At 36.0% G+C, this 17303-nt stretch overlaps 1 protein-coding gene across 2 annotated transcripts in view; it reads left to right on the top strand.

The window, feature by feature from the left end:
• LOC131430742 (MOB kinase activator-like 2) overlaps window positions 1–17303 on the top strand; it is a 111151-nt gene that overhangs the window by 82771 nt on the left and 11077 nt on the right. The window lies entirely within an intron of this gene.

Raw genomic sequence — 17303 nt, 5'->3', positions numbered from 1 at the left:
AAGAAACCGGGAATTTTAGTGCAAATCCGGGAAAAACTTACTAGTCCTAATCTTAGTAATGATTCTCAGTATCGTGATTATCCTGATACAACAAATGAAATGTTGGAGACAATACTCAATTTTGTGTTTGAACTAGAAGTTTTGAAAGTTTTGAAAAGGGGACGGGTGCAGTGCTACACTGAGGCATCAATAAACGAACAAAAATGACGAAAACATAAACAGTAACCATTGACTACAATAAACGATTCCATTGCACAGAGCTACACCAAACTTTTGATGAGTGCTACACCAGTGGTATCGGTGCAGAAAAAGTGTAGCACTGGTGTAGTGCAATTGGTAAAAACGAACGGTTTCAGTGCAACTTTCGCTACACCAATGTAGTGCAATTTAAAAACGAAAACGGCATTAAATCAGCACAATGAATGTTCATAATGAAAAAAAAGGATAATGTGGACACTTCTGCTGGATTTCTGTTGAATCTCGACAAATATTAGAAAAGGTTCCAAGTGAAAATGACAGTTTCTCTTTGTTTATTTTCTCATTCAATTATTACGGCGTATTTCTGTATTTTCCAAAAAATTTTTAACAGCAGATCGAAAGTTGATAGTTTCAGACGTTATTCTATGCAAAGTGTAAGATAGAAGGATTGCCGATAGGACCGTTATAATCGATAGAAAGAGTAAAGAACCAGGTACTGCCATTTGCACTTAGGACTTTTTCTAGTATTTGTCTTCAAATTTCAGAATAAGTATGCATAATGGTAAAAGTAACATCAGGTAACATGTTTAATAATTTTTTAAAGAATTCTTAGGAGCCGTGGTTTTAGTTTCCACCCAATGATACCCCTAACTGCACCAAAACTAGTCTCAGTAATGTCAAATTGTGACAATACTTGTTTTGTAATCTTGGTATTGATTTCAATAGGATTCACAAAATCGACAAAGCTGTCGAATTTCACTTTATCCACCGTTTGCAAAGAATATTTGATTTCCGTCTTTGACAGCTGAAATAGGTTTTTCAGAGTTCGTAGTTCGACGAAGCAGTAGTCGAAGATTTTCGATGATAGGAGAATCAAATTTAGATCATCTCAGTCACTGGAGGCATAGATTGTTGTTGTTTTTCCAAAGTGACAAGCGTACATTTTAGGAAATCTAGGATTTTGTTCTCTCACCAAAACCCAACTCTGAAAGAATATAGTATATGTTGTTAGCATCTTTGGCGTTAGCATGTTGGCGTCCCGTCCTCATGTACACCTCGTGCACTGCACAACCGGTCAAATTGGCTCTGTGAGAACTTGTATGCACACATTCAGGAGAGGCTTCAGAGGCTCATGCTTATGGCAGTTGAAAACAAATTGCTGTCTCAGTTGCAACGTCGAAACGGTTCTGATATCATACCATATAAGCAGTGCACAACCCGTAAATTTTGTCACGAGACGCCACTGGTTGTTAGAAGGAATCGGGTTTGCGGGAGGAGTATTTTTCTTTAGTTCATTCATTTTTAATTTTTAACCTTATACTTTTTTCTAGGCTATACTAGGCTAAAATAGTATTGGAATACACTAGAGATGGTCAGTCCGCGAATGGTCCAAAAAAATCAGTTCTCCTGGAGTTGTTTATTGAAGAGTGATAGCTCTTTATTCTTCTCAATAGAAATGAAAGTATTCGAGTTTTTTGAGTATGTATACAAATAAGTTGCATCTTTCGAAACGTTTGCTGGTTTGAGGAATCTGGTGGAATTTCGCGACCTATGAAAATATATACAAAAGAGAATGATTGCAAAAAGCACACACTATTATTGAATCTGTTTACTACAAAATTAATTTTTAGCTCTCATATTATTTTCGAAGAAACATACAAAGTTTCAGAAAAACGTAAGAACCGCTCAATAGAAATCATTCTTTCGGTACAACTATTAAGTTTTCAACAGTTCTTCGAAATGAACGGTTTGGTCCATCTTTAGAATACACTCCTAATTTGCATAAGTTTTAAGAAGGACTGATTTTCCAGATAGCCTTAAAAAGACTGATTCGGAGGTAGTCTTGCAAAAGATTGGATAGTTCAAAAAATAATTACATAATTAAAATAACTGATTATATTTCTGGAAAACTACAAAACACCAAGAATAGTCGAATATGACGTGAAAGCTGCGGTTAAGAAAAAACAAGTTTTAATAAAATGTGTTGATTTTTCAAGAAAATTGCAAGAATTTTAAAGCTTCATTCCTTCGTGAAATGCAAGACTGATCACTTTTATCGCCGTTGGTCAGATATGTTTCTTGTTTTGATCCTATTTTTACATCGAAGTTACTGTCGAAGTAAAGGACAAAATAAAGATGGAATACATTGTGCAGGATGGTACTGTTAGTTCAGAAGATGAACGTTTGGATAGACTGTGGTTGAGATTTTTATTCGTAGTTCCAAGGAGATACTCGAAAAATACTCATTTCTCAACTCTCGATGTTTTTTTGGACATGGGATTTCTACTTAAAGTTTAAATGAGAGAAATATTTAAAAAATACTGAACATAGGCTATTTTCTGACTGTTCTTAAAACCGTAAATTTTTTATCTCGCGCACCGGGAAAAAATCGGGAAATTGAAATCGTTGATCCACTTGCCACCCTGTTCTTCTTCTTCCATACCAGCTTTTGGAAACGGAACCCCAAAGTAGACATATATCCTCTAACAATCATGTGTACAACTTTGCTTCCGCTTTATTGCGAAAAAGTGCTCACAGATGTATTATTCAAAGTATTGTCCGTCGCTAGCGGCAACTTTCTCCCATCTTTCCGGAAATTTTCCGATCCCGGCTCGAAAAAAGGAGTCCTCTTTTAACGCTATCCATGAAGCAACTCATTTTTTGAACTCTTCGAAGGATTGAAAATGTTGTTCTGCCAGGCGGTGTGCCATCGAACGAAATAGGTGGAAGTCAGAAGGGGCGACATCTGGGGAATACGGCGTGTGGGGCAAGACTTCCCATTTCAGCGTTTCCAGGTACTTTTTGACCACTTGTGCGACTTGAGGCCGAGCATTGTCGTGTTGGAGGATGACTTTGTCATGTCGCTCTTGAGTTTCCTTCTTTCTGAATCCTGCCCAGGGCCTTGAGACGTTTTGAAATGGCTTGCTGACTCACTCTCAACGATTCGACAAGCTCTTCTTGGATTTGGCACAAATCTTCATCAAGTAATGCTTCTAGTTGTTCATCTTTGAAGGTTTTTTCTCTTCCACCACCATGTTTGTCTTTGACATCGAAATCACCATTTTTAAAACGTTGAAACCACTCCCGACACGTTCTTTTACTCAGATCAGCATCACCGTAAGTTTCTTAAATCATTCGATGCGCTTCAGCTGCATTTTTTTCGAATTGTAACAGAAAAGTAAAACTTCCCGTAAATGGCGAGAATTCGACAAATAAACAGATATTTTCGAGCGTGAATAATACGAAAACAAGAGCAACTGTCACTGAAACGGCGATGACAATTCGTTAGGCACTGTACACACTCACTTTAAAAGCATTATCATTTACCTCAGCCAGTGCAGCAACCTATCGGAAAACGGCGGAAGCAAAGTTGTACACCTGATAACAAGATCTGCCAACTAGATTAAATTACCAGGAGATACTCCTCAGTACGCCACTGCATTTGTTCGATGCGACGCGATTTGCACAAACCAAATCAACCAATCACACTAAACTCCTTGGATATTTTTTTCATCTTTTGACGAGCTTAGAACAGCCGAGCTACCGAACATTCTCATTCTACTGATATATGAGCACAAATAAACATTTGTTGACAGCTGTACCTTAAGGTACCGCTGTGATGAAATGTTATTTTTACTGAAAAAATCAGCTACCGAGGCTGGAACAACTGCAATCGATAATCCAATTTAAGTGTGATCTGCTACAGTCATTCAATAATGAAAACCTGAATTTTTCGAATTTCGTGACTAAATATATCCAGAACGGTTATGTTTAGGACAAAGGTTACCTAATGTTCTGCAAAATCTTCTAAATTGATTTAATTATAACTTCTTCTATTTTACGAGGTTGATTACGTCAAGTGTTGGTTTTATTACCAAGTCTGAAATAAAAATACTACCAAAAAATTTGATAAAAGAAATTTTTTCAAAATTAATTTTTGGTTGATTAACCATTTTAAAAATTAAACGCTCTATTTTTTCAAGTGCATATTCTTAGAGGTCCTATCGATTTCCATTTGTTTTTTTTTCAAGCTTATCAACCCTTTTTAATAGTCAGTTTTGAGTCGAAACAAATAGTTTGCTATACTGAAGACGTGTGCAAAGTTTCTTCCAAATCGTATTTGGTAAGTCAAATGGTTAGTTTTCCATTTTATGCTACTCAAAATGAATTTCAAATCGCTCAAAATTTAGTAAATGGATCTATGAGCTCGCAGTTATTCAAGGATGAGTGTATGAAAGAGCACTCTCCGTCTTTCATGAATTCATCTGAAGGCTCTGGAAAGCTGCTTGTAATCACTGTCGCAAGACATTTCAATGCTATCGGGACAACAAGGCGAATTTCATCGAAATAGAACAATATATTTAAGGGCGGAGGCCAGTGTGTTTTATGGCGTTTTAGAGTGCTATTTTCAAGTTTCAAATCTGATGTTCTCAGAAACGGTGACGAATATCAAAAAACCCAACTGGCAATCTTTTAAAAAAATAGTTTAGATTATTCTGTGACAATTTCATAATGATTCATTGTCTTTAGCGGTCGGGAAAGTCTTTTTTCTGAAGGAAGAATTGCATAGCTGAAAACGGCAACTTTCAACTTGTTCATTGAATATCTCGCCTTCAAAAGCATGGATCAAAAATCTATCCTGACAATGTCTAGAATACTTAATTGATTAGTGCAGTTAGTGCATAAAAACATATATGTTGTCGCGATATAAATGAAGTGAAAGTTATTTTTGTGAAGGTAAGTCGATTTCTATGGCGGCGCCATTTTAGTTCACTGATAACGTAACGAAACATGAGAGAGAATAAAATCGGCTCAAAAAGGTTGCCAAACAAGCGGTAGCTTTCTTGGATTTTATGTGATGTAGTCAAACTTGTAACCGAAAATATTAAAAATTTTCTTGGCAACCCGGCCACATCGAGAGTCTTTTTGCACATATGCGAGCATTGAGAGAAATGTAATAAGCACAGCGAGTCACGTGATTTTACGTGACCTACTGGCCTCAGCCCTTAAACACAATGAAAGCTTTAATTTGATTAATGCTTCGTGAAAATTGGCTGAGAAATCGAAGTGAGTTCCGTTTTGGGAGATTTTCTTCACTATTATTCGGTGCTTTCGGAAGCGGAAACTGGGGACTAGTAGTCCCAAAGTAGTTTTGTATATTCACCAACTAACAAGATCTGCCAACTAGATGAATTTTTATCTGTAAGTTTTATAAAAAGGTGCACCTCGTTTCGCCATCGTTTGTGAAATAATCATGAAATGAAAAATTTTCACTAATCGCACTGTAATACCGGAACCGGAAGTCGGATCTGGATCAACTGTTCGGGGACTTTAAAAAAAAATTATTTGAAATTGAGTGCGCATTTTAAAATAAATTTGCACATATTTCCAGAACTTTGTGAGGAACAGTTTGTGAAAATCGGTTCAGCGATCTCTGAGAAAATTGAGTGACATTATTTGTCACACAGACATTTTGTGATCTCGACGAACTGAGTCGAATGGTATATGACACTCGGCCCTCCAAGCCTCGGTTGTGAAGTCGATTTTCACAGCGATTGCATAGCCGATCTTTTAAATAATTTTGTTTTAGTTGGATCTCGTTGTCACCCTTTTTCTAGGGGGAGAGGAGCTTCCATTTTCCTCCTGCGAGGATTGAGGGGCGCTTCGTTCGTGGTTCGTCTCGTCATCCATTGCCGCATCGATGGTATTGTTGCCGATTTCCGTCTTTTTTTCGTTGCTAGTTGCTGTAGATGCACCTTGTTGTACATTGGTTGCAATTGCTGGTTGGTTGGAGGGTAAGTTGTTAACTGCAGCTGTTGTACTTTGTTCTATAGGGGATGATGATGGATTCGTTGAAGGGAATGCTTCATTGTTGTTGGTGGCTGTCACAGGTGTATCGGGGTTGCTTGGGGTTGGTGTGAAGGAAGCACCGTTGTTCTTTGGTGTGGTTGTCTTCTTGTCCAGTTTATCACATGGATTACCGTAGTGAACAGCTTTTTGGCAATATTTACATGTGGTCATCTGATTGTCATAGGTAACATGTGATTTGCACGGAATTCTTGTATCTTGACCGAAAATCACATAAGAAGGTATAGGCCTCTTCAAGTGTATGCGTAACAAACGTACGCCATTTAGAATACCGGGGAAAAAATTCTTCCACTTTTCTTTTTCGATAGAGAGAATCTTGACGTCTTGGTGACGCTTTAGGGAATATCATGTACACGCACTTCTATAGCTCTATCTTCCATATATACTGGAATGTTGTACTTAATGTTCTCGTGCTCCACATAGTGCACATTGTTATTGTCTTTTGCGAATTGAATTGCATCCAACTCTTTATAAAACTGGATGTAAATAACATTATTTGTCTCATTGCATTGAAGTAAATGAACACGTTTAATGTCAAGATGCATTTGCTCCTTAAGCAAACCTTCAAGTTCTCGTATCGAAGGTCGAATTTTGCACTGCCTGAAGTCAAAAACAGTTGTATTTTTTCGTGCCGGCGGTAGCTTTTGTTCGTTTGGTTCACTCATTCCGAGATCGTTCTATTGTTCACTACACAATACTGTACTTGGTTTCTTCTGTCCCGAACGTAAGCGGTTTTGTTTTATCGACTGACTTGGATGAGATGTGAAAGCGAACTGTGAAAACATGATTGATCATGATTGTTGACATTCATTGGAACTACTCAAATGTTTGAGCCAAAAATTTGTGAGTGTGGAATTCTTTAAAATCCACCATACAGTTCTTTAACAAAGTCATTTAAAGGGGTTTGGTAGAATCTTTTTTGTTGAAACTTGTTAAGGCAAAAAACTTTTTTACAACTGTGAATTGAGACTGAAAAATAGTATCTAAAACCGTTGTCAAAATAAAATAAATAGAAGCTTTTGAGCAGCGTCAGGTCCAACGTCTGCTACATGACGTACGATTAAAATTATCTTGAAAATGTTACATTGAATTGTAGAAGTCTAAAATAGGAAGCAGTGAGTTAGTCTTTGAGTCAAATCTTCCAAAAATAGCAAACAAAATTCGATTCAGCATCGTACCAGATCTTAGCCAAATATATGCAAAGAAGATATAATGCATATTCAGAAATAACTTAACGATGAATGAAGAGTTTTCAGCTATCTGTAGCTTTTTTACGATGGCATTTTTTTTAGAAAGATTCATCCACACTCGACTGACATATGTGTTAGGAATATTTAAACTATTTGCGTGCACTTTGCTGTACCAGTGGCAAAACGAAGGAAGTAGGGGAGAGAGACGGCATAAATTAGTGGCTATTTTTACAACCGTTAAATGAACGACACACCAATGCATCCATCCATACACAACCGCACGCTCGCGAGAGTTTGCTGCACTCGTTCAAGGCTAACCCCTTCAAAGCGTTAGAAAGTTACTGATGACACAGCCATAACTATTCTGTGCTGCAAATTGTGACGACAAGTGTATGAATGCTGGGATAGTAGATCGACTAATCGATGAAGCGGTACGAAATCGATGTTCTTATTTGATTTACTGTACTGTTGATGCTGGGTGTGTCCACGCACAGTTGAGGAGCTCTTGAACCGGAAAAATCCCTGTCCCATAGTAATGTTTCTCGTCGTCAAGTCACGTTTTATGATGCCAAATGGATCTTACATTGTCACTAAACATGTTGATCAGAGTTGGATTGGATGCTTTCAGCATGCAAAATTCTGATTATATTATGTTCAAACTTTACTAAATAGAGTAAATTGCGAGTACAATATGTATCAAATTACTAACTGTTACAATTTCTCCCAACTTATAACAAAGTGTTTCATTGTCATGGCAAAAATGCAAAAACAGTTCTCAGCTGCGACACAGCAAGACAATTCCCCCCGCCCCACCAGCCAGACACTCAGACCACTTTAGCCCATTCTGGTCTTTCCGCATAACATAATTTGTTTGCGATTGCTACTTTGTAATGAAAAGGCGTTTACGATATACACGGTCTACATTGTCGTGAGGTTGCTGATATGCAACATAACACCAACTATAGCAGAGCGGTAATGGAAATGCGACCGCGAGAGTGCAGAACATCGGGAAACAAACGACACGAGAATCAATTTCCATCTTCCTCCCATATGCATGTCGAGTGCATGCTGTTTTCGTATCGGGCACTGGGCAAAGTATCGCGTCCCGGCAGACCGATCGGTTGGTTGTTGGGTAGGCCCGGCCGGGCTGGATGGATGTCGTAAAAGAGCGAATGAATGGTTCAACAATCAAAGCTGATGTTGTTTGGACAGGCCAAACATACAAAGTTGTTGCAGGAGTAGCAAAGAGAAAAAATATTCCGACGAAAGGATTGCTACAATGTTGCACTTAGCGCTGCGATAGGATGAGGAGCGATTGGGTGAATAATACACTGAAAACTTTGATTCTGCTGTCTGTGCTGCTAAGTACAAAAAAAACACTTTCAACTGGATTTATTTGAGTTTGAGTGTTTTGGGAAGTCAATTTCGATTCTCTGTCCTGAAGTGTGTGAATGTTTAATGAGAGGAGTTTTGGTAAGAAAGGTAAAGCTTTATCAACGTGGATGTTATCAAAACTTTTTGTGACCACACTCACTTCGTTAGTATTGAAAAGATACACAAATTTTAACACAATTATCGCGAACGAAATAACTGGTTTTCACGAAACTTGCCACATAAGACTTTTTATTTTATGTGAGCAAATATTCCTTCGTGGTCTCGATATTCGCATTTTTTACAACCAAATTATGTAAAAAAGATATCTGTTTTAATCCATCTAGTGGTGTAATGATAGCTTTCTCATATAACTCATCTTAATCTTTAATAAGAACAAAAAAGTTTGTTGAGGCATAAACTAGCACAACATTTTCAATTTACAAACCATTCTGAGCCATATTTGGAGGAATACTTAGTTTTTTTTTGCATTGACGCTTTAAATGACGGTTTGCAATACTGAACATACTTCACCCTGTCTGTCTGGACCCGAATGTCGGATTTGAACATTAGTCAAACTTCATTTGAGTCTCTAAGTTTGTGAAGATCGATTCAGAGAAAATGAATAGTTCCGCTTTTTGAGTTTTCGAGCACTATTTCCGGTGCTTTCGGAACCGGAATAGCTGAAATCGGTTTGTTTGGCCAACAACTAGTAGAATCCATAGATTGAAACAGTTTCGAACCAAATTTAGAATATTTTTTCTAGTTTTTGCATTATAGCACTTTCCATCCCGTTACTCCGGAACCGGAAGATCCATCCGGATAAAATTCAATAGAAGGATATGTTGCCTGATTTGAAAACAGATATGCAGGCTCACATATGAACTGTGTGTACAATTTTGAATGAGCAGCGTAGCGAATACTTGCAGATGTCACCGCGGTCGACATTATTTTTGGTGCCGCAATCACATCACGATTTCATTTTGGGAGCTACATTCACTTCACGCTAAATTTTTGTGTTGATTTGGGTTGAAATTACAAATTTATTCATGTTTTATTCGAGGGAGAATAAACGTGTTATTTAAACGACATGGAAATGAATTTGTCTTTCGCACTTATGTAACTTCATGTGAGAATTGTTTAGATTGAAATTGTTGGAATATTTAAATGATTTGCCAGGGGATTTTGTTATCGTTCCGGCACCTGGTTAAACGTTTTGATAGATCGCAAAGAAAAGTCGAGTAGTAGTAAACGTATAGTAAAATTGAAATTTGCACAAATTTGCAAAATCATGTCAAATATATAAGATAATCTTATGAAACATAAAACTCTTCGTAACGTAATTTTTACAAAATTTTCATATAACGAATGAAATTTCCAGTCTGAGTCAAATTTATTGGCACGCCTATAAACATTATTATTCCAACATAGCGTAGTAATTAAATTGTGGATCCCTTAAAAGGAAATCCTTTCCACTGGTACTCCACTTTAATAAATTGCACATCAAACCACGAATAAATAGAATCAAAGCGGACTTTGTATCAAAATTAAATTTGTATTTCTAGTATTATTATTGCCAGTGTCTATTTGTTTCTTGTTTTTCCGCTGAGACTAGTTGTGTCCACTACCAGGGGGCTACAAATTGAAGCTGTTTGGTGTGGGGGAGTGTGGTGGGCAAAAAAAAAAAGATTTCCACACAACATACATTGAAACAATTTATGGATCCCAAATTATATTCATTTCGAATGAATATAGATAAGTTTATCTATACCATATGACTAGTTTTATAAAATTTATATATAACTTTTAATGGAGGTCATCCTAATTCCATATAGCAGTTGTCTATAGATCAAATGATTGCTATTTGATTGAATAAGTGATACATATAAGATTCAAATTAAAAAAAAATACTGGGATTATGGTGCTTAAGGGAATCAAAAACAACAATAAAAACTTATTGTTATATTTTTCGTATATAAAGAGTTTCATAATAAAATATTATTTTAATATTTCAACTACACTTACTTCTTTGACACTGGCTAATTTCATCGGATATTTACTGTCACCAGACGAATAAGATGCACTCCGAAAAGCTGGTAATCGAAAACTACTCCTGTTTTCGAGGATTAAACCTATACTAGTCATCAGTTCCGTAAGGGAGCACCTCCTGATATTTGCGAAAGAGACGTGGGATCCAGAAACTAAAAATGAAAAATTTAAATCCTCATACTAAATGAGCTGTCTTTTCAGCGATTTCAAACAACAGAACTTCCTAAAAAACTGTCTGGAGCAGTCGATGAATATCGAGGACGCAACTCTTTCTGCAGCTTCAAGCAGTACGATTCACAACTATTCTTTTGTAAATACACACTCCATTATATGTCTAAGTAAAAATATTATTTCTTGTTATATTCTTCAGCTATCTCGTTTGCTTCCTTGTTGCAGATTTGATGTACGCTTCCAATGAAAATTATAAGTTTTCACATGACTTTTATTAAACATAATCAGCATGCGATTAATAGCAAAATGTAATGAATATTAAAATTATATTGGCTTAAGTTTTATTGATTTTTCGCATAACTTGTACATGGTATGTTTATCAATATCATAAAGATTATGAAGATATGAAATTTATTGAACATCATTTAGATTTTATGTAGAGTTCCATTAAAGGTTATAAGTTGTCATATGTCTTTTGTGAAATACCATCTGCGTACGATTCATAAGACACATCCAGTGAATACAAATTATGTAACGAGTTAGGTTTCATCGGATTTCAATATACATATGGAATATTCTTATAACTTTCATTATGGTAACGTCTATTTAGATGTAACGTACACTTTAAATAAAGATAATAAGTTTTCATATAACCTCTATAAATTATATTCTGCATACGATTCATATGACAAATCTGATGAATATAAGTAAGATTTTCATTTCAGTGTAGGGTAACAGAGGTATTTTAGTCACTTCATATATTTAGGCCCACCTAAACAACTTTATGGATTCAATCGATTTGATAACCCATGTTGCATCAATTTGAAGTTAATCACATTAAATTACCTATTGCGGAAGGGGTTTTCAAAGATATAATAAAATCAACCCTAAATTGGGCCAAAATATCTCTGTTACCTTATCATGAACATGCACGACTGTAGTATCATCCTATATGTACCCTGTAGTTTAAAACAATAATAGCAATAGTTTATTTTCAAACGAATGTTAATCCTGACTTTTTGGATGAAATATCAGTTTTGTTGAATTTTTCACCAATGTTTGATGGAACATGGCTTACATTTTATGAATGTAGATTTAAATTCCCTAATAAAAAAGTTAGCCACACTCCTTCAATGCATTTGTATTAGATCGCGCTACACAAAAAAAAAAACTAAATATTTTCTGTGAAAAAAGCACTTTTCCGGGAAAATAAATATAGGACAACCTTCCATTTCTAGCCTTTCGCGTGTTAAATTAAAAGTTCCCATTTTGCGGGATTACTAATAGAAGGTACGTAAATCTTTATTTCGCAATAATTTCTGCAATAGAAAATCCACATAGGAGAATGCGCTAATTACTAATCAAATGTGTTAGTGGAAGTAAACTGAAACTGAAATAATTTTTCTCGAGCAGTTTTCAGAAAAAAACGGAAGAGTTTTAGACTAAGATTTTCGCTTTTCTTGAATTGCAATTCTAAGCAGAATGAGAACGATTCGTGTATTTTTCAACCATGTGGAAGATTTATTGATTAAAATCAGGACAAAAAAATGCAGGAATTTGTTTTTACGCACACATTGTTGACATTACTCATACGCTTGCAAAGTGTCTTACTTCTTAACAAGTTTAATCGGTTTGCACGCATAATAAAATAGAACGTATATGACACTATTCGTTTTATTCAGTTGTAGCAATTGCACCTATTCTAAATCGAGGTGCATTTATCATTTTTCAAGGTTTCACTTTCTTGTACCGTCATGAAACAAAACGACGGTTTTGTTTTGTATTGGCGGCGGAAACTTTTGTTCGTTAGGTTCACTCATTCCGAAATTGTCTTATTGTTCACACGCTGTATTGTACTTTGTTTCTGTCGTTCCGGAGATCTGTGACGATGACTTCCGTTATCTATTTCTGAGCCCGTGGGTGCGATACAGACTCGTCTCCAAAGGGAACTCATTTTGTTATACCTTATTTGAATGTGGACTGGAGACAACTTTCAACTCTTCAACTCTCATATTGACAGTGCAAGGGTGTTTCTATTGATATTCATTTTATTTGATTTTTGAAGCAACCGCTCCACCGAAAAATTTATAGAAAATCAGGGATGTACAATTTTATTCAATTTTTTATGGAGCTCGCATTATGTCGGCAACTCTAGGCTGCAGCTAAAGTGAACTTGGTTGGCAAAGCGATATCACATGCGTACGAGTTACTTACATTTGGTCAAAGCAAACATGTCATCAATCGCGCTCACTCTGGCCGCAAGCGTATGGCAAAGTCCGAGTGGATGCGATTCAAAACTTGACACATCGAGCACAATGTTTACTCTGACCAGAGATGTCAGATATTTTCATAGAAAATCTGTATTACTTTGCGGAAAAGTCTGTATTTATCTGTATTCACTAATAAAATGAATTTTCTACAATAAAATAATGTTAGAAGATGTTATTCCAATAGATTATGATTAAAGAATAACAGATTTAAGGAGCATTCAATCTTCATATCTTCGTAAGTCATTGTCGCGCTTACAATTCATCGACGAAATTTAATAGTTTGAAAATGTTGACTTCATACGTTCAGGTCATACAACTCTCAGTCTGACAAAGTTTCATGATGCCATGACATCCTTTAATATCAGTTCAAATTGATTTTAAGTTATATATGTAGTCCGTTGATTGATAAACTTTTATCTGGTCACTGCAGTCAAATACTAATATATACATTTAGGAGTTTTTGTTGGTTTGTGCAGAAACTGTGACGCGAAAAAATAGAAACAAAATATGTGCTTTTTGCACAAACCAACAAAACCCCTAAATGTTCACATTTTGCGACGGCCAGTATTAAGCCGTCACGCCTGAGACGTCAGAAATAATATGACACTTGTACAATATCATTTGAGGATTCCATAAATAGTGCCAACTTTACGTATGCTTAGCGGTATAGATTGATCTGCTAGGCGCGAGATGGCAGTTCAGTTTGAACTGCTTTAAGCACTGACAAGCCGAAGACGAAACGCGAAGAAATAGAAACTAATAGATAGCTCAGGCGAAATAGTTTAATTTTTTCCTTCTTACTTTTTGTGAAATCTGTATAGATCTGTATAAAATTTAGAAAATCTGTATAATACCTGTACTCTGTATTAAATCTGTATGCGTATTTAAAAATCTGTATAATACAGATAAATCTGTATAAATGGCATGTCTGACTCGGACAGTCATGTGTTTTTTTCTGTTGGAATGTAAAGTTTCGTATCGCAACGCTTCTATTCGCAACAAGTTTTATGATATTATAAAACATGGTTCAAAACTGGCTCTAAGAATCCTTCCACTTTGAGATTGAATCTCATCGCAACGAATTCAAATCACGATAGCTAAAATAAAAATGTATTACGAAGAAGAATTTTGAATATGTTTCATAAGCTGTTAAGATCAGTTCTTGATAGCGTATCTAATCTTATCTTAACTTGTGTTTTCATTTTTGACATTCACTTTCTTATCGCATTCACATATTACTCATAACGCTATTGAATACATTCGAAGTACCCACTAATAGGAAAAGTGACAGCATTGATCTAGTCAAGTGTTGTATTATGTGACGATTAGTGATATTTGTAATGCAGTAAACCCCTTAGTATTCTTTATTTAGATTTTGGAAAATTCCGGAATAAAGCTTAAAAATCACGTTTGATATACTTTGGAATAAACGACCGCGTAGATTTGATAAACATCCTTAACAGTTCAGCTGAAAAGTTCGTATCGTTTAATAGAAACACACATTTTTTTTGCCAAAATTCGTTTTTATTATTCAACATAATTGCCATCAGAGGCGATACAGCGATTATAGCGATCTTCCAACTGTTCGATACCATTTTTGTAGTACAATTTGTTTTTTGCCTCAAAATAGGCCTCAGTTTCAGCGATTACCTCTTCATTGCTTCTAAATTTTTTACCAGCGAGCATTCTCTTGAGGTCTGAGAACAGGAAAAAGTCACTGGGGGCCAAATCTGGAGAATACGGTGGATGAGGGAGCCCAAGTCGTTCAATTTCAGCATGGTTTTCATCGACTTGTGACACGGTGCATTGTCTTGATGAAACAAAACTTTTTTCTTCTTCAAATGAGGCCGTTTTTTGAAATTTCGTCCTTCAAACGCTCTAATAACGCTATATAATAGTCACTGTTGATGGTTTTTCCCTTTTCAAGGTAGTCGATGAAAATTATACCATGCGAATCTCAAAATACAGACGCCATAACCTTACCGGCCGATTGTTGAGTCGTTCCACGCTTTGGGTTCGGTTCATCGCGTGCAGTCCACTCAGCTGACTGTCGATTGGACTCCGGAGTGAAATGATGGAGCCATGTTTCGTCCATTGTTATATATCGACGAAAAAAATCGATTTTATTTCGATATAACAGCTCCAAACACTGCTCAGAATCATCAATTCGTTGTTGTTTTTGATCGATTGTGAGCTCACGCGGCACCCATTTTGCACAAAGCTTTCTCATATCCAAATATTCGTGAATTATATGTCCGACACGTTCCTTTGATATCTTTAGGGTATCAGCTATCTCGATCAACTTCACTTTACGGTCATTGAAAATCATTTTGTGGATTTTTTTCACGTTTTCATCGGTAACAGCCTCTTTTGGACGTCCACTGCGTTCATCGTCTTCGGTGCTCATATGACCAGTACGACTGCAAACCACTTACGAATTGTTGCTTCGCCCGGTGCAGAGTCTGGATAACACTCATCAAGCCATTTTTTGGTATCGGCGGCACTTTTTTTCATCAAAAAGTAGTGTTTCATCAACACACGGAATTCCTTTTTTTTTCATTTTTTTTCACATTAACAAAAGTAGCTTCACTCAAAATGCAATATCTCACAAACTAATAAACAGACAGCTGTCAAATTTATACACGTATCTTTTGAAGGTTGGTACTAACTGAAAATGGTATGGATTTAATTCTAATGGCGCCCTCTCATAGAAACGATACGAACTTTTCAGCCGATCTGTTAGAAGTTTTTGTAGATTACTTTTCAAACCTGATTTGAAAAACCTCTTTAAATTGTTCAGCATTTCAAATCGAAAGGTGGTAAAACGTTCTTTAGGATGGTTTCGGTTAAAAAAAGACCGAATTGTCGATGTGAAACAACGCAGAGAGCATTGTGCTCTGTGGCTGAATTTCGTTTAAAATAACTGTCACTTGTTCGATGCGTTTGATTAGCTAAATATTTAGTCTGCTCGCAGATATCTGACTTGCACAATCTGGCTTTGCTGTTTTCAGTGAAGCAGTAAAATATATTAGTAACAGAACTGCACACGGTGATATTTGACATAGTATTGATGCAAACTGCGTGCAAAAGATTTCTTTAAATATTTACATCATTATTTGCTGGCATGAAACAGCGGAACTAACGAAAACAACGAATATAACATCTCTCCATAAATCGATATAAAAAGAACTATGTTAACACTCCAAATACCAAGCCTCAAAAAAAGTTGGAACGGTTACTTCGAGCTGTCATAGCTCAGCTGTTTTTGAACGAATCTCAAAAAATTTTACACCCTCGAATTTTGTGAAGTTCGTAGATTGATTTAAAAACTTTGTAGCAGACGATTGGTCAAGGAAAACCAATGAAAATTTGATTTTTCCGTTCCAGGTTTTTTTTACGCGCCCAATATGCCCTATCTGCTTTCCAATTTTCTTTCCTTCGGCATAAACGTCGCTTAAAAAATATTGAACACTTTTTACTTCACCGAGTCATCACTTTGTTGTTAGTCAACCGAAATTTGTTCACCATTGGAAAGGTATTACTTCCAGAAATAAAATGCACTGAAAAAAAACGAAAATAGGGTCTATCCAAAGTTATATACAAACATGTGAAAAAAAATGAAAAATTCATATATATTTATAAATTCATCGATTTTTTAAGGTTTTCTTTTGATAGTGCAAGAATGGTAGTTGAGCGAAAATTGTAGCTGGTATCACTAGCAATCGAATGATGTGTAAAAATATATAGGTCATCGCTTTGAATTTCGAGATATTTACGATCATGGTTAAAAGTCTCACCTTTTCTGAGGCCATATGTCTAAAGTTTTCATTATAACTTTGGGTAGACAATCCTGTTTTTCGTTTTTTTTTCAGTGCATTTTATTTCTGGAAGTAGTATCTTTCCACTGGTGAACAAATTCCGAAAATCAGTTGACTAACAACAAAGTTATGACTCGGTAAAGTTGAAGTTCTTAATATCCTATTCGCGATGCAGGTGCCGCATGAATGCAGATAGGGCATATATCGAGCTTGAAAAAAAAAACTTGGAACAGGAAAAATCAGATTTTCATTAGTTTTTCCTGAGCGATCGTCAATAATGACATACTTAAAATAATCTGCAAACTTCACAAAATTCGAGAGTGTAAAATTTATCGAAATTGGTCAAGTAACAACTGAGCTATGATAGC

The sequence above is a fragment of the Malaya genurostris genome, chromosome 2 (assembly GCF_030247185.1).
Source record: "Malaya genurostris strain Urasoe2022 chromosome 2, Malgen_1.1, whole genome shotgun sequence".
NCBI lineage: Eukaryota > Metazoa > Arthropoda > Insecta > Diptera > Culicidae > Malaya > Malaya genurostris.
The sequence above is the reverse complement of the archived record's forward strand: the minus strand, read 5'-3'. Positions and strand labels throughout refer to the sequence as shown.